At 32.0% G+C, this 27,423-nt stretch overlaps 1 protein-coding gene and 1 long non-coding RNA gene across 3 annotated transcripts in view; one reads left to right on the top strand and one right to left on the bottom strand.

Moving 5' to 3' along the window:
* The window catches only part of LOC119085749 (homeotic protein antennapedia-like), a 129,182-nt gene that overhangs the window by 92,464 nt on the left and 9,295 nt on the right, over positions 1-27,423 (bottom strand). For both annotated transcript variants that reach the window (XM_037196231.1, XM_037196232.1), the window contains exon 3: positions 362-382. The gene's annotated coding sequence lies outside the window, so the exon portion shown is untranslated. The remainder of the gene's footprint in view (positions 1-361; positions 383-27,423) is intronic.
* The window catches only part of LOC119085751, a 29,808-nt gene continuing 11,502 nt past the window's right edge, over positions 9,118-27,423 (top strand). The window contains exons 1-2 of the long non-coding RNA XR_005089344.1: positions 9,118-9,130; positions 17,868-17,882. This is a non-coding gene — a long non-coding RNA (uncharacterized LOC119085751). The remainder of the gene's footprint in view (positions 9,131-17,867; positions 17,883-27,423) is intronic.

The following is a 27,423-nucleotide window of genomic DNA, read 5'->3' as shown; positions in this document are numbered from 1 at the left end:
GCGTAAATGTTCGATCCTATGGTTTTCAAAAAAAAAAAAAAAATCCTTCTTGAATGACTAACGCGAATAAAAATGTGTAGAAGAAATAGTAACTGAATGTGTCTGCTAAGCGAAGTCCTTGTGGAGAAAATATTTCAACCGAGACGAGACGTCATGACGCGTCGTTTTTCATTCTCACAGAGGACGTCGTGACAAAATCTTATACGATGTACTCTCCCATCTCAAATCAAGGAAATCACATTTTACTCCTAAGTCGAAAAGTACTACAAGCTGGACTAAAAGTCTGAAGACTGTAAACAACTAGTAAAAATTTTTGCAACAAACTTACGAATCTAGAACCATAAATTCTGACGCTGATTACCTTTCACTGAAATCCAGTCATCTGAAACAAAACAAAAAAAATATTATTTTTTTCGGAACTATAGAAATGTGGTAGTTTCAATCAAATCTAAATTTAAAAATAATAATTTTCAAACAACATTCCATGTCGGACTCTATCACAGTACATCCACACACTCAAACACCAGCAATGAGACAACACTAAAAAAAAAAAATACAAATTCATCACAAGTTTTCCTAATAATATCAGAAGTGCCATCTACAGTACAATAGACATATTGCTCTGCAGACTATTATATCAACACAAAAATCTACTTTATCACCATAAAAATTTTGGTTATAAAATAGAAATAGAAGTAAGTCAAAAAAAAGGTTTGAGTACAGGAATATTTATCCGTAGCATGAAATTTGAATATTATACCATACATCACGACTGAAGCGTTATATTCAAAGTAATTTATGGCTTCCAAAAAATGAATTTTTAACTAGTTTCGGTATGATTAAGATCTCATATTTTCTTGAGAAATATTCAAAATTTGGCCGTTGACAAAATTCAACTTAAATACAAAAATTAGTATTTTTTGTTTGAAAAAAATTGTGTTTGTAATTTGGAAATCTGCTACCTTACGTAATCTATTTCGTAGAGTCGAGTCATCTCTATCACTATAATAGATCGCGGTAAACAAGCATAATGATTTTGTGAGAATTCTTTTAAGCATATCAAGTGATCTAAGCCATGCGAGAAGGATGGATATGAATATATTCTTCTTCAGTTATTTTTTTTTTTAAATAAATTTTATCTTTCTACTTTTGAGAGTTCACGGCGCGATTTTTCTTTGAAGTTTAAAATAAATATTATGGACATATGAAATTATATTATAGAGAGAATAGCGTAACGATTATTATACGGTTTTGTGATTTAAAGGTAATTTGTTCAAACAATACACTCCGAGCATTTTTAATTTTCGGTTTGAAAGTTTTGTATGCTTAGACAATACATAAATGAAAAGATAGGCAAAAAAAACTTTCGCAAGATATGATGTCCAAAAGAAATCTTTTCAACGGTTTTAAAATTGAAAATACAAAAAAAAAATTAACGAACTGTGTAGATGTAGAAGGCATAATTTACGTCTTTCAATTAACATTTTTATGTCACCATCGTAAATTTCTGACTTTTTCTTCTTCGGATTGATTTACTACTCTACGTTTTTATAAAGGTTTGGTGTAATCAAGAAACACTTGTCTTCAGTCAAAAAAACTATTCGACAAAGTTCAGATTCATGCTCCAAACTTTATGTTCTTATTGAAATCTTTAGCTAATACACATACACAGTAAGTAAGGCAACAACTTCAGAGTGGTTTGGTCATGAAAGCTGTTAAAATTCGATTTGGGATTTTAGGCTTTCAAACAAATTAAAAATAAAATTTCAGGCAATGATTTTCAACGGGGTCCTTAACGTTACGATCATTTTTATTCTGTAAACAAAAACTAAATTAATTTTGAATTAATCAATCCATTAAAATCACTTTCTCAGCTAATTTTCTGAATGTTCTTTAAGTCGTTGCGTTAAATAATAATGAATACTATTTTCATTCGGGTCGAACACGCCACATATTACATGTTAAAAGTTTCATGAGTTGAATGTTTAATTGATTAGATGAACATTTTGATAATAATCATTGAAATATTTTTCTTCTTTTTTAAATCATTTATTTATGCAAAAATTAACTTTTTTATTCAGAAGCGTACATCGCTGCAAAGTGGAACTAATTCGTTGCATAATTTGCATTAAAAAAAAATCATACAGAAAGTGAGTTAGCATCCATTGAGAATAAAATTTTCAAATGTTAACTATGAAATTGATTTTTGTCAATGCCCGTCCAATGAAACAATTGATCTTGGTAACAATCGCCAAATTAAGAGAACGTACTACATAAGCAAGATACTTCTCTCATTTGAAGAGTGTATTACAATTCGTTTACCAGATCTTGTCCTTCATTCAGTATAACATGTATTTTACCCCATAAGACAATAATATAAGAGCGCATTGCTTATTTGAGCCATCTTTGACGATCTGAGTAGTCGTTTTTGACAGGTTTATAATCGCGTAGATTGTGATGTAACATCTTGTACTTCTTTAGTTAAACTTAAGGGCAAGCAGTGTGTTTGTATGAGTAGGGTAGCAACTGAGGTAAATTTCGATATAAATTTGGTTTTAAAATAGGGCTACTTATTTTAATATAAAACCTTGAAGAATCTGGCTTATTCACAGGCAGCACTTTCTTAGTTAGTTATTTGCATAGAGATTTCGCCTAATTTACAGAATTTGCGTTAAGCGATAAATTGTACGATTTTTCGATCCCTTACTTTACCGTCTGTCAAGCCTACTTTACTGTAAAGACTCTTTAGTAAAGAGTGCGTTGTCATCGATCTTAACACGGAGTTGAGTAGCATAAATACTCTGCATTACCAATAAGCTTCTGATTAGAGTCAATGTTTATTATGTGTTATCACTCTGAATCGAATAATTTTCTCTACTTTCTTGACTGTAGCGACAAGGATAAGCGTTGTATGCATCACAAATGAATATGAAAAAATATTAAACATAAAATTCATTCGAAAAACCATTCAATATTTTTACAAAAAAATTTCTTTATAAATTTATTTATAAAATAATCGGAGTGACAGATGTATACCCCGTTGTCCGACACTATATTGGAAGAACAATTGTATGGTGTCATGAAAATGTGTTCCAAAACAGAGATGGTAAACAATCTCACAATCTCACACTCGAGTGTATTATATGCATTTTGCCTGCGCGCTCGATTATAAAAAGCAAAGATAAAACCATATTATACACAAAAAAAATAAGAAAAAGATGTATATTCAGACTAGACATTGTTTGAAACTGTTACCTTTTAAATTGTGGTTCAAAGATTTTGAATTGCTTCGTACTTTTCATTGTTTTTCTTTTCTTTTCGCTTTTTTTTATTTTTCTTTAATTGGATGTGAGGTGTGAACGGAAAATATTCAAACAAATAGAAAATGCTTGAGTTTGCTTTATCAGATAATTATGTCTTAAATGTGATCAATAAAAAATTATCGGAAGTTTTTAGTTCTAAACAAGGAGCATCAAAATACTGTTCTTTAAAAAAATATTCGTAAATCAAAGAGCAAGTTCTGGTGAAATATTCCTTTCCAAAAAAAAAAACTTTAAAGATAATTGTAGCATTGAATGAGAAAATGCTGGGTTGTTCATTTATTCTACGAACAACGAGTAGCAATTATAATCATCAAACCGTCAGCAGACCCCTACATTTTTCATTAAATGTAATTTTGATCTGGGCTACCAAATATTCTGGCTCTGTTAATACTCTACCACAGTACTCACTAAAATAAGTAAGGCGCTGGTCGACTTATCTGTTTTGGTCGACTGATTTTAGAAACTTCGCCTCGAGTTTAGCTTGTTTTAGACCGAACGAAGTGAGAGTTACGTGCGAAGATAAAACCAGTCGTCCACAACAGATACTCAAAAACGAGGATGGGAGTGGTCGAAATCCCAATTTTATAAAAACTTTCGTTTTATGAACAAGAAGAGTTAAACTTTTTTTTATTTTTCAACGTCCACCCTGTAGTGAAGAAGGGTGTAAAGAAGAAAATACAATAGAATTTGAAGAGTGAGATGGCTCATTTCTGCAAATTTAATGATTCCATTTTTAACCGGATGAACCGGGCGATATTCAAGTCTTTTTTTATATCGAACTCTGAAAAGATAAAATCGTTTTTCAATGTTGCCAATATTACAGGCAACAATAGCATGCTCACCATGCCTGCATAATTTGAGTGACCAAGCACCAGTTGTGCAGCTGCAATATAGTAACTGTTTTTATTAATTGAATTCTCCGAGATTTGGCAAACAACCAATTCTTAGATTAATTTTTGGGATACCATTCGATGCAATTATGTTTTGTCGACAAAAAAGTTACGAATTCGGAAAATGTTTCATTATACCAAGCAAAAGAAAAAAAAATATTTAAAAAAAAGTTCATGCATCAAAAACCGTGCACCAGAATATGAGAATCCCAATTTTCAAACGAAAACAAATAATAAAAACAATAAAAGAAACAGTCAATTAAATGAAAATAACAGAAATCTCAAATTACACATGCATAAAATCGACATAAATAACCGTTCATAACCCATAATAAAATGTGATAATAAAAAATATCAGTCACACGACAAACCCGTAAAAATCACATAAAACAAGAATTATCACTTTATAAACGATTTGTTTATAAAACAGTAACAGTTTTACAACCACTTTTATTGCCGTATTATGCCTCATCAAATTATTGTGTGATTACTAAATTATTGTAAATGGTGTCTGGCCGTATTACGACTATTACGACTATGAATGGATGTCTTAATAGCTCAACAGTGTTGAATGTTTACGTTATTACGAAGATGATGTTAGGCTATTATCCTTTTGCTTCATTTTTTTTTAGAATATGGCCATCTATAGCACATAAAGCTTTCGAGATTTTATCGCACCAGCACACCCGAGACATCTATTAGATTTACTGAAAACCGGTCGGTGTGCGTTCATATCAACATGTTTGTTGAGCTTTTCAAACTACCCTTACACGTGTTTCCGACCGTACCGAACAGATGGCGTTCCACTATCGTGTACCATCAGTTCATTTTATGGGGTTGAAAAGCACATTAAACTTGAAAATTCTATTTGGCATTGAAATTGTTGTAGAGGGTAGTTATAGCAATTTGATTTTATCCGTCAGCCTGTGCTGAGTATTTGTACAGTAATCAAGAGTCGATACTACCAAGCTTTTTATTGTTATTGCTTTAAAAACGATGGTTTGGATGAAAGCTCGTTGTCTTTTTATGGGGGTTAGATATGGGAAAAGTATAATCGAGACATATATACATAAATACCGAAGTCGTAAAATTTATGTATACCATAGTTATGATGTGTAAAGTGCAATTTATGTAGAACACATATATGTTTTTGTTTTATGATATAGATTTTATGTTTTATTGATAAAGTGCTGGTAGGTTTTCACCACAGTGAAAGGGACACGATAATAAACCAATCTATTGATAGTAGTAAATAGAAGAATGAATTCCGGTTGGATAATTAGATATTTTATGGGGTTTTAATTTAATTAAGTGTTGCTTCATTACAGTTTCTAATATTTACAAATTAAGCAATGTCTGCTTTATTTATTACAGAAAAATGTGTGAGCGATTTTTTATACACTCCGAAGCCGACGGCAATTTATTTTAACTTTAATGAAGAAAATGTAATTTACTGCTGCATACTTTAAGTGGAACGAAATTTTTGAGTGTGTGGGGATGTTCATTAACCATGCGTTCGAGGGACGTGTAAGATATCTGTAGAACAATTGCGCACGATCTTAGTAAACAAGGAAAATTGTTATGACTCACATCGACCGATTTTACGTCCCATTTCATTGACAGTAAATTATCTTTTCAAATGATTACAATAAGCCTACGCCTTCGGTACAGACAGTACGCATTTAACCATTATAATTATCGAGTCTACTACTTCTATTGATCGAAGTTATCTCAACAGGTTGATGATTAGCATATATTTTGCAATATATGGTATCATAATCAAGATCTAATCGTTCATTTTTGTCATCGGTGTCATAGGACATTTTGAAAATCGACTACTAAAACAGGTCTAAATTTGTTACACTAGCGGAATTTTGAAAACCGACACATTTTCTGTTTCGTGGTTTACTGGTTTTTTGTGAATTTTGCATGTATTTTTATATGGAGAAATCAGAAAGTCAAGTAAAACACAGAAACAAACAATGTGTCGGTTTTCAAAATTCCATGTGTGTAGTCCTCAAGTACGATTTTTACAGCTACGAAATTAATTCAAAGAAAAAATCCTGTTGAAAGACTGCTCTAAACTGTAGGCGCTCGACGAGCTTAGTTTACTAACACAATTTACGATTTTCATCGGACAGTGCTAACAAAATTTAAATATTTAAATCTATCATTCCGAGAGTCTCTGGAGCTTTAAATATCATTGAGTATCAGTCATGAAATAATATAACTAATGCATAAAATCTCTGGAGATAAACCCTGAATATCTGTATATGTATGCATACATAGAAGATGTCCGACAACATACCACATTTGATTCTTCAAAAATTCATCAATGAATAAATTTTGCATGAAAATTTTATGGTACCGTCGGATGGACAGCTTTAAGGAGCGAGTAAAATGTTTTGCAGTCAAAAAGGTTTGGTTGTAGAGATGTGTTTTTCGGTTGGATTTTGCAGATATTTAAATTGACAGGTCGGTATGTTGTGATTTAAATTATTTATCTTTTCGAGCACATCTTGCTGAGGATATATCTGTTTCTAAAGGGCGCTATACGTCGTAGATGGACAGTATTATGAAACGGATTTTCGGTGAAGGGTTAGAGATATGAAGACTAAACGAGTTTAACCGATTTAAGAATCGATGGCTTTTGAACTTTGTGAAATAGTTGTATTAAGAATTTCCATAAGACTTAAATACACATCCCGTTGACGATACTTTTATGTGCTTCAGCTTAAAATCAGAGTTGTTTCCATCCAACTTCAACAAAACTATTCACAGCTAGCAATTAAAAACGAAAAGGATTAAAAAAAGCACACCCAAACTTCGCATTTTCGTACGAAAGTACCGTCGGCATAATTTCATTTTCCAAGCCAAAATTCACATATAAATTTCGATGTTTTCTGCATCCATGGAGTATTATTATACAACGATTACATATACTTGCCTGCACAGATATATATATGTATAACGCAAAAGCGGCGGTGTGTATTTATACATAGTGCCGGTACGTTCAATAAATCTGCATAGAAAAGAGAGATAGACTAAATCTATATATTTCATATGGAAGCAGGGGAGGACTAGGTAAAGAAAGAGCACATCGTATCGGTCTATTTGGCTCGTAAAATGTAATAAAAATCTAATATAACAAAAAATGATTTAGATTATAAGAGTACGAGCGCAGCGAACGGAAATTTTTTGAAATCAGAATACTCAAATTCAAAGTGGTTTCGACTTCATAACTTTCAAAGTACTAACCACCACCACTCTTAATTTCAGGGTTCAATTTCTGAACTGTTCCCGTAAAAAAGTCCAGTTTTGTAGACCTAGTTTTAGGAGAATTTAAGGAATCTCTATCTCACAGCCAATGGAGTTGAATTCTGATTAATTAACGCACAATGTCACGATGTGGTGAAACATTGTGCTCGATTTATCAAATGTATTGAAACGGTCCTAAAAGTTCACAAAATAAATAGCGAAATCAATATCAATCTCCGTTCAAACAATTACCCAATTTCTGGAGAAAAGAAAAGAAAAATACACGGACAACGCCCGGTATCCTAATATGACCAGTACGGACCTGTATGGAAGCCCCGTCTATATGCACAAAATTGCATAGAGTCTACACATGCATATTATATGCAAGTGAACACACAATAATTTATATGCGAAATACATATCTGGTTGTATGGTCCTAACATATATATAGATAGATTGTGTAGTTGTCGCACCCTTGTATATTATGCTGTTGGTGCACATTTATAAAATGAACGAGATTTTATCAAACATTCGTTGATTTTATGCCAAATAAATCGCTCATTTTGCCTAATTGGAATTATATTACGATTATAGTGTTTTGTGTTTTAAAGCGTTTGGAAAATATAAATTTGTTATTTTAATTAAAAAAAAGGAATATTATGAATTACATTCGGTCTATGACAGTGAATCGGTATGATTATTATTATCAAAAATTATTTAATAATATCGCTGGCGCGTAATATGGGATGACGAGTTGTGTTTAGAATTATGTTAATGAAGAATTAATTTTAATTTATTGCATTCGGTTCTGGTCGAATAATTTTTGTTGGTTGCAAGTATTTTAAATAATTTATATATTGAAGTTGCACATGATAGGCTATATGGCGCTCTGTAAATTGAGGTATTAGAATTCAATTGGAATAATTTATGAGTCTTAATATGTTAGTTCAATAGTGTGATAAACATTTTAAATCGACCAAATGAATTAATTGTCACTTCTTCTTCATCAATTATTTTAGTTAAAGAGAAAGACATTTTAAATTGCTGTTGGACATTCGAAAGAGCATTTCGTTTGAATGTTTGATAAAATTATTGAATCGTCAAGATACTTAATGAATTACAAACGGAATGGGCCATAGAACATTAGGACTAACACATAAGAAAATGTTGGATACGTCTAATGAAAAATATTTCAAAGTTTTTCGGTTGAATTGAGATTAGAATTTCCATTGAGAAGTAGATAATTCAATTGAGCTCTCTTTAGAAACTTGCATTGGAATGCTTTTTGTAATTAATTGTTATATGACGCGGATACAACAGGCAGACGACATAGTTGTACCCAGGCAGTTAATTTGAGAGTTACGCCCATTAATTTTTTTTTATGATAACGCCCACCTGCTGGACGAAATGGAACACAATTTTGTCAATTTTTCTCCAATTGTTAGCGCACTGGATGTATTCCTTGACAGAAATAGAATTCTAAAATTCTTTTCAGATTCTTATACATCGGAAAAACGTTTTTGATATTACATGGGGACAGTACATTAACTACACTAGAACCGTACAATTTACATGGGACGCTTACGGCGTACAGCCAGCACGTACTATGATCGGCCACTTTCTTCATTGTTACTCCTCGTTTTTTTTTAACGTGGGAGAGTACATGAAGCTATACGTGCATGTACAAGTGATATGAATATTGTACTGACTAAACCGTTATAAGTACACCTCTGTTGTACAAAACTACAGTCTCTTTGCAAGTTGATATTGTCCCGCTGTGTACGCTTGAACCATTCGCGATTTTGATCAATGTTTTTGTGGGAATATACACACGATTAAGCCCGAATATTAAGCCCCATTTTCAACGGCCTGTAATATCAAACTGTTGTAAGCAAAACCTTTTCACTGAAAATTATCTGCGTTTTTTTAGATAATATTTACGACATTTAATGGCTGTTAAGTTGCAGCTAACTTACCCACCTTTGCATTTCCATAGTTTAATCAGATTTAGAAAAAAACAGTTCAAGTTTTTCACAAAATCACAACATAGTTATTCATTCAATTACGAATCAACTGACCATTCACAGACGGTAAGCATCTACATAAGTTTTAACATAAACTTTTCTGTAGACTCTAGACAAGATCGCTAAATTTCTGTTAACGACAAAGATGACAACATCAACCGTGACTGTTGTTCTCTAATATAAAAAGAATGTTTCTTAACCTTTCACAGACGGCAAGGAATTATGGAGAAGTTTTAACCAAAACAAAATGACCAAACATATTTTCCTTGCATAAAAGTGGACATACCTTACAGAATCACGATCCTTTTACGAAACGTGTCAAACAAAAGTGCTTTCATTAGTTTGCGTTGTATTTTGTAAAATGAATATTTTTTGATCGTTTTATTTTTGGTTAAAACTTCACCGTAATCGGCAAGCATCAGTTTTGCTGTCGGATCTATTACTTCACTTATTTCTGTGAACATGTTTTTTTGCTATATATGAGACCGTACTACTTAGACCTTGTCGTTGATTCCTGAAGTTGCTTTGGATGATTAGGTTACAGATGATTGTTGATGTACAAGCACTAAATAAACGAAGCAACATATTTATTGACTTTACATCGGAATACGATTGCCAGTTAAAAATGCAACTGGTTATTATCTGTTCGACTATATTATATCCATGACATTTTAAGAACAGGAAACGATTTTCTTCTGCTATCCATTTTGACTACCAAGTATTGCGTGAAACGATCTCCTACACATGCACATCCAGTGGTCAATGTTTGATCACACCGTTCTACATACGTTCGTCATTTCTTGACTCGAATTGCAATTGTTTCATGAGGAGACCATGTGATTGTTTTATTAATGGATTTGGTGTGAGCTTAAACGAAATTGATTGACCTTTTCCGCATAATCTGTCTTAGCTGCACTTTGCTTTTGTTTGTGTGTTCCATCGAAACACTTTACTGAGATCAAAGAGAAAAGTGATACAAACATTCTAAAAACGAACCAAAAAATAATAATAAAAAAAAGTTGCCTACTACATCCAGCAAAGTTCGTACATAAAATCCATTAATATTGCAATAAACAGACCCCAAGATATCGAGATTATGTGATTGAATAATAAATACCGAAAATGTTTATTATTTTATCGCAACCATTCCATGCATGGCACATTAGTAAATTGGACTTCAATGATGAAAACCGATCATATTATAACGTTCTCGATTGCATTCACTCTATCGAACGAACCGTTCAGAGAGCGTCAGGTTTGTCTGTTTTATTGGATGCTTTTATAAATAAAATACTCAGGGAAAAAAATATCAGGCGAATGAAAGCAACATATCACATGTTACAAAGGAACACCGTTTTGGCAATAATTCACTGGTAAAAGCTTATAAATAAATTAATTAAAGTTTATACACACACACTGCACATACTATTTGAAGACATATCTCATTATTTTAATTAAATCCAAATATCCCACTGATTTATATACAGAAACATTAATTATTTGGGTAATTTGTTTTCAAGAAAATTTTATTTATTTATTTTCGAAGCATAACCGAAAATTCTCCAACGTCTAATGCGGTGTATATTGTGCCTGGCTTTTAATGTTAGAAATTTTAATTTGATTCTTTTTTCGCTGCCTCTCCATAGATCTAATTATATCGTTCTTTGAATTTTCTATGTGTAATTAAAGTTATTGTATAAATGCAGTATACACGACGCGGAAGCGTTAGATGCTTAGATACCGGTTGTTACATAATATAGGTAAATTTATTACCATAAAGTTCAATAATATCATCGAGTCATTCAGGTCATACTTGACAAAGACAGAGGTCACCAAAACACCTCTACTCTTTTCTAACTGTGCAATAAAACATCCAAGTAATACGAACAATGTATTTCATCAGACTGAGGTGACGGTTGTCTAATCGAAATTACACTTTCGACGAGTAAACTGATCTCTTTTCCGAATATAATTTACATGTGTTTCGCCATCAATTCATGCAATTTAGATTATTTCATCGGCCATTACTCAATGTGTATGGTTTATAATTAACTAAATTAATTAATTAATTGCAGTGGTTTGAATGGTTGGCGTTCGTGATATTGTATTTGCCAAAGAATTTGTGATTATTAATGAAATAAATTAATCGAAACACAAAGCGTCAATCAGAAAGATGCATGGGCTAAAATTTGTCATTTGGTAAAAGAAATGCGACAATTTGGCTTTCAACTTTAAATATTAAAGTCAATTGTTGAGACAAATTGCAGATGTAGTTTCGATGTTTACTTCTAATTAAAATCATTAAAATCATTAAAATTTTGTTTAAGTCTCTGAGTACTTCGTTTGTCATCATAATAAAAATGTCTCATTGACAATTTTAGGTTACGCTCCTCCATTCTCTGTAAGTCTTTAGGTAGTTGAACACTGTTTTACTCGCTGCACCCCTCTAAAATGCAATTTAAATCACTGATAGTAATGTTGTTGTTTTGTATTCGAATTATTGTTTCGGCGAGTCAAACCAAATTTCGCAAGCAAATACAACTAATCCAGTCGTATATGTGTCCTATGTTGTATATGTATCCAAAATTAACGCTTTTCCGTTTTTTCCGGTATTTTTTTTTAGCTTCCATAGTTCAAAACGTCAAATTTCTGTGTAATTGGTTTTCCCCATATCACCCATTACGTTTGAGCATGTGCACATGTGAGTAGTGCAGCTGTATAACACTGAATATTTGTGCTTGGACAATTTTAGAGCGGGGATTGAAATCTCGAAAAAGTTAAACAATGGTAAGCAAGTAGGGTTCGTCATTACATTTGAAAAAATAAATTTTTACTTAAAGTAGCATTCAGGGTGGTAATACAGATAAAGAAAACTTTGGAAACAAACCAAGTGCCCTTCCTTGTTTTCCACAATTTTCTGAACTAAAGTGGTTCCTCAGGCAGAAAACATTCCCACTGGTAGCTCAATAAACTGTTGAACTACGTAATCAATGGAGTTAGGTTATTATGGGAATTATGTTTTGTAGGAAACATTATTTTGAGCAAATAAATGTTCTACGCTATGGCGAAATTATGAAGTTTTATATTTTTAATTAATTTTTTCCTGATGTCAAAAATCTTTCAAATTTGAAAATGACTATACTGGTCATTCTCTCTCTCTCTCTTTTCTTCTCATGTAATTTTGGTAGAATCTCTCACGAAAAAGACGTTTTTCAGTTGTGCAACAGTTGTGTATAAAAAAACATCGAAATGAAAAATGTACTGAAAACGCACTTTTCAAACTAAGATATTAAAACAACCGAAAATTTTCGGTGTATGCCGTAGAACAATTTTTTGTAAGGAATATAATTGTGCATCGTATAAAAATAACTTTGATCGACCCCCATACTCTATTCAACGCAAAGCGAGAGGAAAACCACCTCCTTAATCGAAAATTAATGTAGCCTTTAGTTTGCTAATGGTAGACTTTGCAGTGCATAATTTTTAAAAAAAATGCGTTAGTCATGACGTAACGTAACACGTGAAAAAAGTACTGTCTTTAAGTCTCTAATTAGAATTTGATTAGACAAAAGAGCATATGTCAACCACTACTAACAGCAACAGCTACAGGAGGTTATAGGAACAAGTGAAATATTTTGACTTCAGTTGAAATATGTTCTTCTTTTCGGGATATCAGTACATGTTTTCTTATCATTTAGCGTCATAACTCCACACGAAAACATCAATTGGAACGGGACTCAGGACAATGTTACTATGACTTTCGACACTAATTGGTATAATCTTGCCTTAATCTACTCTAATACCAAAAGGTCTCGACTGGTGAAGCAACCCTCTCGTAATCCCAAATTTGATGAAATTTCAGATGCAACAGTAACGTAGGAACAAGTGGAAATAGCCATACAAGTAGCCACATATCACTCGCACAACTTTCTTACAATGTTCCGTTCTGCACCGCAGAGGTCATTGAATGCAAATATTGCGACTGTAAAATTATATAATTGAAGACTTAAATGAACGACTCATTTACAAAGTTATGCATTGAACTGGCGCGTACGCCAGTTTCATTCGTTTGAATGAATTTAATTTCAGACGCCGAACTGCGAAAAAAAAGGTAAATTCAAGTGTACTTTCAACTACGGTAGCGCGTGTTGTTAAAATTAAATATGTTTGACATGAACAGCAAATTTTCTGTTATTGAATGTATATTAACCATACATTGGGCCGAGAGTTTAACACACGTTTGACATCAATAAAAACTTTTTTTTTTATTTATTTCAATTACAAATTCAACAGATTATCTCAACGACTATCGTAAACACTAACGGTGACAGTTTATAAATATTCTTTGCTTTAACAATATTGAATATCGATCCATCAAAATGTATCAATTTCTGCTTTGTTTGCTTAATAATACAACATTTTTATCTTGATGAAAACGTTGGTTCAATGTTAAAATTTGTGTGCACGCTAACAACTATTAAATACGTGGTTATGCGCTCCGTAGAGTTAAGTACTTTAACCATATGCAATAAAAAAATAAATAAATTACGTAATGCGTTAGACAATGGGTAACGAGGAAATGAAGGAAAATTGTTGATAATTTTCTGGTAAGGGAATTGTGTCACGTCCGTTTTTAGCGATCAATAAAATTTGCTCATCGATTTTTCCAGTGTGTCTTTCCACAACGAAAGTAAAACATGAATTGAAAAAAAAATAAAAATAAAAATAAAATAAAACGAAGCGGAAAAAAAAGATAATAAAACACCAAATACAAAGAGTAAACAAATCGTAAAATTTGTAATGAAAACAGCGAATAAAAATTGAAAGAAGAAACGTAAAAAAATGCCTGATAAATAATTGAGTTGGAATAGCATCCTTTGTGCTGTTTTGTCTCTTTGAAAGTATTTTGTCGCATTTTGCAATGAAATGCAACGTCGATATTTTATAGTAAAAAGAATCGAACATATTCCATACGGACTTACACTTTATTTAAAGCGATATAAAACAATATGTTAACGAATGTGCACAACGTGCATTGCGCACATAATTTTTTATACGTGCGTGCGGTGTATTTGCACCTCGCAGATGGTAACTTAATCGGAAGCAGATGTTTACATTTTTAAGAAATTAAACATTTTAACTGATTCCAGTCTTTAATATTACGTTTACATCAGATATACAAAATGTTATAATACCCAATTGCGTTCGACAATTATTTCAAAAAAAAAAAAAAATGAATAAAGAATGTCGCAACATAGGGGTTCCAATTCCCTACAACCATTCAAGAACAATTTATGACAATGTTTAACATTCGCGAAAACCGAAAGTAAGTCTACACAAAGTCAGACAATTTCACACTGTTTTCCCTTCGGAAATAAAGGAGAAAAAAATTATTCCTAAATAAACGGTTATTACCATCGTGCTTACACTCGGGTAAGCATGCCTATGATGATCAGTAGCAGTGAAGAATAAATTAAGCACCAAGTTTCAAAGTTTCATTGAACTACGTCATGAATGTTTCAAGAGATTCGAACGCCTTTCGTAACCCTTTAAACATACAAGTTATGTTTGCATTCTACTTTGTTTGTTTGCGGTGTATGTCACATGTAAACATTTGATTTGAACCCGCAGCCAGCACGTAAAACTTAATAGATTATTAGCATTCAGGTTGTAGCTTCCTAAATACAGTTCAACATGTGAAGCCATTTATACATAGGCTTGGCACTCGGAAATGACAAAAGTTGAACTCGGTGGCCACAAAATAACATATAAACAGTATGAGTTGAGATAGAGTACTAAATGTTTGAGGGCATCGATTGCTTTATCTTTCAAACGAAGGTCAAGAAGAATTACACAACAGATCTTAGTCTGAGTTAGATATGGACGGTCATTTTTTGGGGTAATTCGATTCATATCAAGCTAAATGTCTTGGACATAGCTGTTGAAAATACTTATAAATCAAAATTAAGTCAGAAAAATATGTGTTGTAGCAACAGAACGACTTATAAATTACCAGACAATTCAAGATAGCATTCAAATAAGGAATTTGGTAAAAGTTTGCTTTATGGCCCGACATGCAATTTTATGCACGGCTGGAACTCTAACCAGATATTGTATATCCCGGTTGATTGAGACACCATTTCGTTAGGTCTTCGACCATATCTCGAAACAAGTGATTACAGCTCGAATAACTCTCTATTGAAACGTTAGAAGAAAGATTAACAGTTCTGATATAAGAATATCAGACCTATGTAGTCAAGTTTGATCACAAGGGGTGGCATAGGACCAAAAATAACAAAAGTATACAAGCCAAATGAAATCAAAGTGATGGCAAAGACACCCTATAACTTTGACTCTGAAGAATATGCCAGTTACAGTTTACAATTAAACGAATATAAACATCAGCTGTTATAATCGCTTAAGGATTATTACATGCCTAGAACCACTCTTCTCCGTTTTGAACAATTCCACAAGTTAACCTTCCTCCTAATTCACTTATGTATCTTCGGCTTTGAAGACCTGAAGTTTTACTGAGAACCAGCAGGCACGGATTCATCTATGAGCGGTGAAAAACCGCCCGAGTCAAAACATTTTTTTCTTTCAACCGTCCAGGTCAGAAACTGTTCACGAATCTAAATCTAGTCATTTGTCGAGGCCAATACAGGTTAAGTGGAGAATATTTGTGGGTTAAAGAAACAGAAAACGGTTTCTAGGATAGTTTCTTGTTATATCTAACTGTATAATGACAATTTCAAAACATGATGGATTATGAAACAGAAACAGAACCAAAAAGCTTGCTTTCCCTTTCGTAAGTTCAAATTCACTCCAAAAATATTTTCACCAAAATTAACGATCTTTTTTTATTGTCACAGTAAATGTGCGTGGCGTTCCCAGTCAATGTGCTCAGCGTTAAAATTAAATCTCTAAAAACTGTAATAAGTCAAAATCTTTACACTAAAAATATAGACATACACACAAGCATCCACACAAGACACGGGTTCATTACTATTCGTAGATGCCGCGTAACTGGTAAAACAGACAATTTCTCGATACATATATGAACGGCATATATACATATAAGAATTGATTTTCGGTTTAATAATTTTTTGTTAAGAATTTCAAATATAAATTTTCTAAGGCAACATCGTAAAATGTATTACAAGTTCATTCGGAACATAACCACACCAATGATCAGATAGAAATGGTGTGTTTAAAACACGTTTAATGTATGCGTTATAATTTCATATTAAATTGTCTGTGTACATATACAATAGCGTATGGTGTGCACAGCTGAAATATAAAAGGGATTATATGAAACATGGAAGGCAGTATATAGATATATACATATATAGCTCTAGGCTATATAACAAATTGATTTATTGTAGGTAGGTTTATTATTTTGAATACGAATTGGACATATTTAATTTATTAGAATTTATTATACTGAAAGTTACTAGTTACATAATTTTAGTAAAATATTTGAAGTTGGTAACTCCATAATACACAATACAACACCACTACAATATAAACAGAAGTACATTTAATAAACACTGGAATGCTTTAATTACTTATATCGATTAAAATAATGAACTTTGCGTTTGGGTGCGTGATAAGGAACATGAAAATTCTTAAATTATTTTCTCGTTTGTTGTTTCTTTATTATGTTTTATTTTATTTATTTTTTTCGTTATGTTTTTATTTCATGAATAAATAGCTTTCAGTAAAACGAGGGCATGGTTTAATTTTGGAACACGACTTTGGGTTGCCATTGAATAGATAAAAAAAGACCAGTTTTCAATTTCAAAAGGCGAATATAACCAGCTACAAGTTCATTATTCATATTTTGCTAAAGTAATTAATCTCGAAAACTCGTATCCACACACAGCAACATTTTCCGAATGGCTTGGTGCACTAAAAGCCGAAGACTTGCTCTCGAACATATGATTTTTATGCATACATAAATATACATCGATATAGAAATACACTCAGTCTCGTTATCATACAGAAAGAGAAACTAGAAACTTTGTATTGCATATTACATTTTCTGTGTTATTACTGTAATATAGTTCGCACATGCCTTCGATACGATATTCTGATTAAAATTATCAGTAAAAGTGATTCTCTTATACCACCACCGCATTATATTTTCGAACTTTTACACAGCCGTAGCACAAAATTTGTTGAATATTATGAATATAATTTGTTATATTGCAACCGACCCGTAACAGGTTACAATTGCCATATTAAAATCGGAATGAAATAATTATTAACCTTTAATTTATATCCGAAAAGTTTTTTTTTTCGTATTTACTTTCCCGATCTGAGTTACGGAAATTATTGTTTATTACACCTTCACCTTGCATTAAGCAAAGGCTATATAAAATGAGGTACTTCAGTTAAATTAACTTGTAACATAAATCTCTAGATCGTCTAACTGAAGCATATCATTCACATAAAAAAAAACGAAGTTTCATCATAAAATATTTTACGATGCAAGGTGATTTATTAATTACCACCACAAAGTTCTTGATAAACGAGTTGAATTTATTATTTTGCTGTTCGGTTGCCAGATATAACATACGTATGGAATGGTGAGACTGTGATCCGGTCTATGTGACAAAATGTAATATGATGTTTGAATTTAACGAGATTGAGATCGTTACTGTTGGCTTTTAAAATCGTACCACTGTACAAAGTGAATAAAAGTCTGGTTGGGTGTGCAGCTGGAAAATTTAGTTATGTTTTATGTTTTTTAAGAAGATCTTCAAATGTAGTTAGTAAAGGTTTAGGTGACGACAATGGTTTTCGAATTGAGATGGTCTAATTTTGCACTTATTTCCTTGAATATTGCTTAGCTGTTTGGTTGTTATTTATGGCAGCAGAAAATTGCATTCCATTTTGTCACTGAGTTGAAAAAAAATTCTCACTAATAATCTGGGACTACACTAACGTATTCGTAGCTTTACTGAGCAAAATTCGTTCGCAAATACTTCAAAAAGACTTTATTGGGTATCCCCAATATCTTACCTAGATGATTTCAAGACTAATAAAGTACAAGATTATATATAAATCTGTCGAAAATCATAATCGATGAATCAAAAGAAGATTGCAGTAGAATGATTTTAACATGAAATGTTTGCCGTTTCCAAATTGTATTTGATACAGTACCGACTAGGGAAAATATGGTGTCACAGGTGGAATTGCATGTAAACATTGCCAATGGGAATGCCGATATACGAGCAAATATCGAGAAAATACGGGTATAAATGTTGTGTTAAGACATATTAGACATTCAATTCTAGACGGTAAAAATGTTCTTTTCGAAAAAAAAAAATTGAAATTAAAATAATTCTTTGATTTAAGGTGCCAGCCAATTTAACCGAGCGACCATTCCAGTGTCACCTTCTCTGTTATAAGTTCTTTGTTTTGTTTTGAATGAAAAACAAAGTCTTTTGTTCGCGTCAAAGTGAATTTTATGGCGCAATAAAACAATTAAAAATTCTCACAAACATAATGGGTAATAGTGGCAAGATCATATGAAGCATAAATTCTAAAATTCTCATACAAATAAAACTGAAGCCATGCAATATTACAGATTATTTTCAAATATAAAGTGTTTCCTTTTCCTTTTATACTCGTACATGCGAATGGTATATGACCATATAATATGATCACTCTATTTACTCGGTGGAATGTAAACAACAAACGTGAAACATTTTATTATATTTTATTTCGTCCATATCTTAAAAAAAAACGAAAGCCTAGATTACAGTCCTCTTCATACGGAATATCTAAATGATACACAAACAGCGTGTTCGCGTTTTACACAAAAATACCAAACCACACACATATACATAACAGAAAATAATTTATATCATTTAAACAAATGTTATTTTTCATTCATTTTGAACCGATTGCGTGTAGCCCCAAGCAGTGTTACCTTAGATAAAAGTTTGGCGCAAATGTTGGACATAATAGGGTGTATATTTCTTCCTGTATAAAATATACACACAATTCTGGAAGTAGGAAAATATGTAACTTTATGTGTATACAAAACGGGAAGGGTGAAGTGTAAGTGTGCCACCACCCTTTTAATGTTTGAAATTAGGGCGATTATATATGCATGAAATATGAATTTGAGTGAATATGTATGTAAAATTAGTCCATCTCCAACTGGGAAGTAAATAACAAATGTGTTGTGTGCTTTGGGAATAGTCTTATACACACACATATGCTCGTAGAATCATAATAATACTAGATTCAATCTAATTTGAAATGAGCTTCACGTAGGCACAATGAACGGAGTGTCTTGAAGAATTTTAATTTCGAAATTTCAATTAATTTTTTTTGTTAGTTTCTTTGTTTTTTTGAATCAATATTGCGTTCTCACGGTTTATAGTAGATAACTACTCTGGTAATATGGTAAAAGTAATGGCTATTAACTAGCTATCTGTTATCGAAAACGAAGACAAAAATAAGCGATAAACAATTGCTGATATTTTCTTTTATACTCAAATGTGTGCTTAAACTAATGAAGTAAAAGATTTTCTATGGAACATTAAATAGAAATCTGAACAAATGAGGTAACATATTTACTGATTCACTCTGGGGTGACAACCCTTTGTGAAAGTCATCAGATTCTCTTCTATACGATCTATACGACGTGTGAATGTCCCTATCAAACACTTCCTTATGCACAGTCTCGAAATTCCAACTTACAATTTAAAGCGTCTTAACGTCTCATCTGACACACACTATTCGCAATTCCTAGTCTCGAATTTCAATTTTGATAGCAGTTGTAATTTTACTTTTTACATTGACTTGCGATTGTAAGCCAAATACGCAATCTCTGTAATGCTTCTCTGATGAAAATGCTTTTAAAATGTTTTAGAGCTAACTCACTAGCTGATATTCTAGGAATTAGCTCAGAAATCAGTTTGTGTTCTTTGCGATTTTTACTTTTAATTAAAATCTGCCTCTAATTTATGGGTCGACTTTTAGGACATTTTGTATGGAGATCCAACGTAAATTTTCAATCAGGTAAGTAAATTTTCAATCAGGTAAGTAAATTTTCAAGTTTTACTTATTGTGAAAATCAAAGTCTCAAGGATCTCAGCAATAAGTCGTATCTCCTTCTCTAGACGACGCTAAAGGACCTGATGGTATGACAATAGTTCCGTGGAGGCATGGAAAATCGGGGGGATGTAACAATACGTGATACTTTGGCTCCTTCATACATCGGTGAATCCTGAATCCTCTAAGAAAACAGGGTCTATTGCAGATAAAGCAATCATTATATGCGTCTTAAAGAAAACTATTTATTTACCCCCCCTTGCCTTTCAATCATTAGGTTGCATGGGACCAGAAACAAAGAAATTTATTGACAAGTTGGGATCATTAATGAAGAGAGCGTCAGGGGAGCCTAGCTCCAAAGATTATCTGTTGCAGAAAATTTCGATTGTTATACAAAGAGGCAATGCTGCATGTATTCTTGGAACTTTGGGAAGTAATAGAGCAGATGATTTTTATTTATTGTAGTATTTGTTAATTGAAAAGATCATTTTTTTACTTGCGAGCAGTCTTTTTTTCGCTTTGAATAAATATTCGATCTCCTTCTCACTTTTGTTGTTCATAATTCAAATGAAGTACAACGTTTATTTAGTACACACTGAAATGTTCTATGAATCATAAAAGTGTACGTTCCTCTCCTTCACCATAAACCAGCAATAATGCTCTATAAAAAATGTGTAATTCCTTTTCCCGAATTGTATCCGAACTAGTAAATCCTTTGTACAGATTTTTTTTTTCAATTTGCGAAAGTATTAAATTCAAATTATTTAAAAAGTTTCCGACCGAACCGAAAAACTTAGATTTATTTTATTTACGTAAAAATGAGCTTTGCTTTACAACAATAAAATTGAAGAAGAATGAAAAAAAATAAACTATTCCTGTATATTATATATAGAATGTGTGCACACATCTATCTCTGGCGCCATGATGTCCACGATCAATTTTTTTCTTTCCCGAAACATATCATCTCTCTCTCTCGCAATAAAAATAAATTATTGTATACGACGTTAGCAACAACATCAAGTCAACTTGCATAAGAGACACTTTTTATTCTCATGCAAATTTTTATATGGTTACAGTTTATACGTAAAATAAAAAATTTTCTTTCTTGCTTAAAAGACGGTATCGCATATAAAATATATGAACGCTGGGCTGGTCGCATTATTGCGTATACACTATTTCTAAAGTAATTTTTCGGCCTTTAAAAACGTTGTGTTTCTTTATAATTATGAAACAGGTATTTTTGACATTCATTAAAATAGAACACTTGTATCTAGTTTTTTTTTATGATTTACGGAAAAAAATGTTTCTTTTTTTATTATAAACATATTCATAACAAGAGAGAAATAAGAAATATTATATAGCTGTGTGTCATTTTTTATGAGTGAAATATCCTTGAAAACATTCATAAGTAATATTTAAAAAAAGAAGAAGAAAAAACTGAATCTTTTCTCATTTTATTCTTGCGTTTTGTATTGTAAATATTTTATTTTTATTTTTTTATTGTTAGCATATTTTTTTATATTGTGGTTTGGCTTTTTTTACTTAGAAACGTCCAAAATATCTGCTTTGAGTTGACTCTGACATTAAAAACTTTATGTGTACCAAACAATAGCTTTTTTATTATCAACAGAAACAATCTACACAGTTCAACTGTATTTTCGTTGATGATTTTTTAGAAAAAGTGCGAAAAAATATTTGTTGTTTTTTAAATATATTTTTGCATAATTTAAAATTTCTTCAGCTTCGGCGTGTCGTGTTTTTTTCCTCTCTTTATTTTAATTTTTGTTTCTGAAACTATTATGTGGATGCATAATAAATCAATTTGTTTTTTTTATTTTGCTGTAGAGAAGAAAAAATGAATAATAAAAGAATCAATGGTTGATTATGTAAATATTTGCCATCGATTTTCTATTGCTCCTTTTGATAGGTAGTATCTACTGTTTTTAGTTTTAAAAATATTTTTACAGATTGTCTGGACATGTGTGGTAATAAAATTTTATAAGTAAATGAGTTTATTGTTATTCAAAAATAGGAAGCAGATTTTAGTTTTTTTTTTGTTTCCTTCGCCGACGAGAATGATTTAAGTTATGCAACACTTAGTGTTATGTTCCTTTTGGGAACCGTGAAATTTTGTTGCAAACAAAAATAATATTAAAATTGGTAGCCGAATACACGAATGTTTAACTTGTAGAAATGTTTTGGTAAATCAAGCCAAAAAATGAAGAACAATAAAACAACAACGAACGAACCAGAAAATTTCCGTGACTCTTCAACGAAAATATTTTGATATATTCTTAATCGACAAAGAATGTTTTCGTTTTTTCGTCCAAAATATTTTTAACGCTTTTGTATAAAACGGACTCGGCTGGAATGTTATTGCAAATTCTAGGAATTTCTATACATAAATAATGGGATGACCTCTTACGTAACGAATGTAAAATCAAATTATACTTCAACTTCTTGTTCGCTTTCGGTTTGTAAATAAATTTTCACATTTTTCTACTTCTTAAATTCACATTATTGTTCCTATAGATGTCACGTCATTTTAATCGAACATTGAATGAATCACGAAGATGACTGGCGTATGAGTTAAAACTTCAAATCATCACATAGGATTAAATTTGTGGAAAGACACTCAGAACTTCCAAGTTTCAATTGTTGGTTAGAGAACATAATTTAGTGCGGTAAATTTCCATTTTGATTTACACTTCGTGAAGAATTCGTCAAAGCTATTTACATAGTAATTGCGTTGGTTATTGTTCACTATATCGATTTTTCCCGAGCTGTTATTACGGCGACAATCGCAGCACGTTAGAGTAATGAAATTACGCGTATATACAGTTTTGTGAATTGTTGTGATTTCATACACTGTTTCAACTCAGTATCAGTATATACTAGTCACTAGACTGGAATTTCATTACCTTCGGTTAATATACTGAAAAGAATGCAGTACTTCTGAATACGGAATTTATTCATCTTTAACCTGAATGAAATAACAAATTCATTCGTCAGACTAATTCAAAGTTAGAACAATTGGAGTGATTGAAATGGTCTCAATATAAATTTAGCTTCAATGAAGTCTTTGATTTTGTATAGGTGTAGACATACATTTGAAAGGGGTAGTTCACAAATGACGTCAAGCCATTTTACCGATTTTTCGTCACATGAAAACTGTTAAAATTAGCCCAAATTTGTAAGAACCGCATCTCGGACACTCCCTCCTTCTAAACGCTTTACTTCATTTTTGAACAGTCCCATGAATGTGAAAAAAAAATATTGAAAAATACAGGGTACAGCGATAAAAAACATAAATGATCGTCTTTTTCTAAAAGACGGTCATTTACAGAGTTTATCACTGTAAGAACAAAACGGTGTAAACCGATGTAGACCACAGTTTATTGTGCTCGTATCGTAACATTAAGAATAATTGAAGGGTCACGCACTTCTAAGAAGACTGAATGGAATTAATGAAGTAAATGAAATATGTCCAAGTAGTGCACCTTTCAAAGTCATTCGTTAGACACATTCAGCATGTCAAATAAGTGCATAGCTCAGATGAAAATCAACGGCATGTGATTATGTGATTATTGACCTCGTCCTCGCCTTCTGAACAATTGATTTTATTAAAAAACTTGACATTTTCCTCTAGGGAAATAAGTAAGCAACTATTTAACTACCAAGTTAAATATATCGAACAGAACACCGGACTATTTTGCATGTACCCACATGTACTATTTCGATAAGCTTTTTTTTATCGGAACAATCCATTAAAATTGATGGTTTTAAAAGCCGTTTACTGGTAATTCTATGCTACAACTTAATTGAAACAGCGAAAATTCCCCCTTTTTTTAAATTATATTTTAAGACGAGAAAATGTTGATGAGCAGTTCTCACAGAACGTTTCGATGATCTCTGAACATTTTTCTCAACGCTAATTGAGTGTCTAAAGCGGTAACATTTTTGGTATTTCGTTACGTCATTTAAGGATTTATTAATGATCTTAATTAAGTGTGACGAAAGAACATACGATTGAAAGAAATAAAATGAAACAAAAAAAATCGTAAAATTAATCATCCATAGGAACTTGCTTGAAAATTGCTTTTTTTTTTAAATAAATTCCAAAATCGTCACCATTTTATAACTAACAAAAAAAATATTTCTGGCTTACCGATGCTGTCGTTTTTGATTAATTTCTTTATATTTCCAGTGGAGGCTTGAAAGAAATATTCAATGTTTATATTATGCATGATGTGGTATATATAGTTTAAAAAAATATGGTGTGACAAATCCATAAACCACATGTAAATTTCAAAACGGATCTCACACTAGTATCAATTTCTCATTACAATAGAAGTCTAACACTGAAAAGTATGGTTAAACGATATAAACAAAAATTTTCTGATATTTTCCCATATATACACACGCACCATCCGAATATGAACACATATATTATATTGAAATCTATCGCCATTCCAAATTAAAAGTCTCTTTATACATGTATATATTGCAGACATGCTACAGATCTACGTAAATAAATTGAAATATAGTCCTTCTGTTAAATACGAGCACGTTTGCAATTATTTTTCATGACAACCGAAAGAACAAACGGAAAAAGACCCTCATCTAAAGCACCATCATGGTTGCCTGTCACTTAGCTATTTTTGAAACGCCTAATTTTTTTTGTTTTGGATTTTTTTTTTTTTTTTGAATAAATCTTTCTTGAGTACCTATTGTGCGATCAGTGTTCTGTATATTTTTGGGAGGAGCCATTCTATTAAAGTAATATATTTTGTGCATTACTGATCTTTCGAATAATATATGTGGTTGTTGATTTATTAAAATAGATAAGATTTATTACATTTTTCTTTTAAAAAAAACAAGATTTTACTTTTGATACGAGGGTAATATCAACTTGAGAATTTCTGAGTTTTTTTTTCTTATTTCCAAATTGGAGTGTAAGAAAAATAAAAAGATTTCATGTTTCTTACCATTGCATATTAATAAAATAATATGTACATGCATACCTCTACGGCCGAACAAGTCAGCAGTTATTTAGTGTGGGTCGAACTTATTTGATTTTTTTTTCGTCATAGGTACAAGAAATGAGTAATTTACAGCGTAGTGTTTCTATGGTACTATACAGTCCATAAGATGTAGCGACTTGCAATATCAATGGCTGTTTTTTTTATTGTAATGACGTAGGCCGATTGCTGTTATAGCTTAATCGATCTTATTACCTGCCCCATGCGAAAAATGACCATTACTTGCCAGTTTTCCCCCTGCGGAAATGATCCATTACTTGAAGAATAATTTGACTTCATTTTGAATTCCTTTGTGATTTTCAAGTTTCGCATGGGAAAGACAATAAAGAGATAATATTGGATGATGCTATGCAGTTGATCAGTTCGGAAACAACCTTGTGATACTCGGAAACTTACTCGTCTGTTTTTGAGCCATCTGCTTCAGTAACTTTGTTTCGACAAGTGTAGAGTTTGTATATCCGAGCCGAAGGCGTAACATCCCGTGTAACCAGTGAGTTAGAATAAAGAAAGCAGCATGAATCTGTTGCTGTGTCATGTTTTCTCGGCCGCGACGACAAAGATTAGCGTGAGCAGTGAATAATGTGATCTTTTCTAAGTTTGAAAGTGATAAATGATGATGGATCAGTACACCAGTTTCGACAATGACAAAAAAAATTGGTAAAATAAATTACACTCGCGGAATTTTGAAAACCGACACATTTTTGCCCGTATTTTTATATGGAGAAATCAGAAACTCAAGTAAAACACAGAAACAGAAAATGTGTCGGTTTTCAAAATTCCTTGTGTGTCATCTTGAAATGAAGTGATTATTTCAATCCGTAGGGAATAGTTTGATCAGGTCAAGTAATAGATTTGATAATCTACGGAAATAGATTGTGGAAATTGTTATTGTCACTAATACCGCAAAAATCAGCGATGTCACTGCCTTGGAGTCGGTTTTTTGAGATACGAAATTTAAAAATTAAAATCATTTGTCAGGAAATTACATTTTCGATCACATTGTCCATGAAAATATTGTTCGATGAAGTGACAAAAGTGATTGACTTGCCGACACCGTCAATCATTGAGAGTCCTGCGAAATAGTGCTCAAATCCACAATCTATATCAACATTAAAGATTCAAAATACCAATTAAAATTCATTTGATTTCACCTGATCTTCAAAATAATCAAGTTGGAGAAAAATGGGCACTCAGGGTTAGTACACTACGAATAGCATTTGAAACAGCTCCGAATGCAGACTTAGAAGAATTGTTATTTGAAGTAAAAGATTTTGAACAAAACTCTAAAATATATAGCTTAAGAAACGGAAGTAATAGATTCATTCATACACTTGTCGTATCACTATAAAATGATAAAATCTACTATTTCTTTTGTCTCAAGTATTGCCTAACACGAAATATTGAATTTTGTTTGTTTAACCATGTCTTTTACTATACCGCCGCATTAATCGTAGGTAATCGTTTATCTTTGTCATGCCGTTTTGTCGGTAACAGATGTTTACTTGTTACGGCCTTGCTCATGTGAGCCTTATCATGTACGAGAGCCCAAATTTTGATTTTCTGGTCGGGCTCTAAAGTCCCAACTCGTCAAAATAAAAATTTGCACCGCAGACATAATGTACTATAAACCGTTTCTGAAAGGTTTTGTCAGTCGTAGACTCCAAAATACACTGTAAAAGCAATCTACAACGAAAAAAAAATCCTAAAATTATGCTATTAATTTACACTGATGTTATAAGATCCAATAGAACATTTTTGAGGCATCGTCCAGTGTAATTACTAAATTTTCTTGCATTCCTCTAATTAAGATTTT

Source organism: Bradysia coprophila, chromosome X (genome assembly GCF_014529535.1).
Source record: "Bradysia coprophila strain Holo2 chromosome X, BU_Bcop_v1, whole genome shotgun sequence".
Lineage (NCBI taxonomy): Eukaryota > Metazoa > Arthropoda > Insecta > Diptera > Sciaridae > Bradysia > Bradysia coprophila.
The sequence above is the reverse complement of the archived record's forward strand: the minus strand, read 5'-3'. Positions and strand labels throughout refer to the sequence as shown.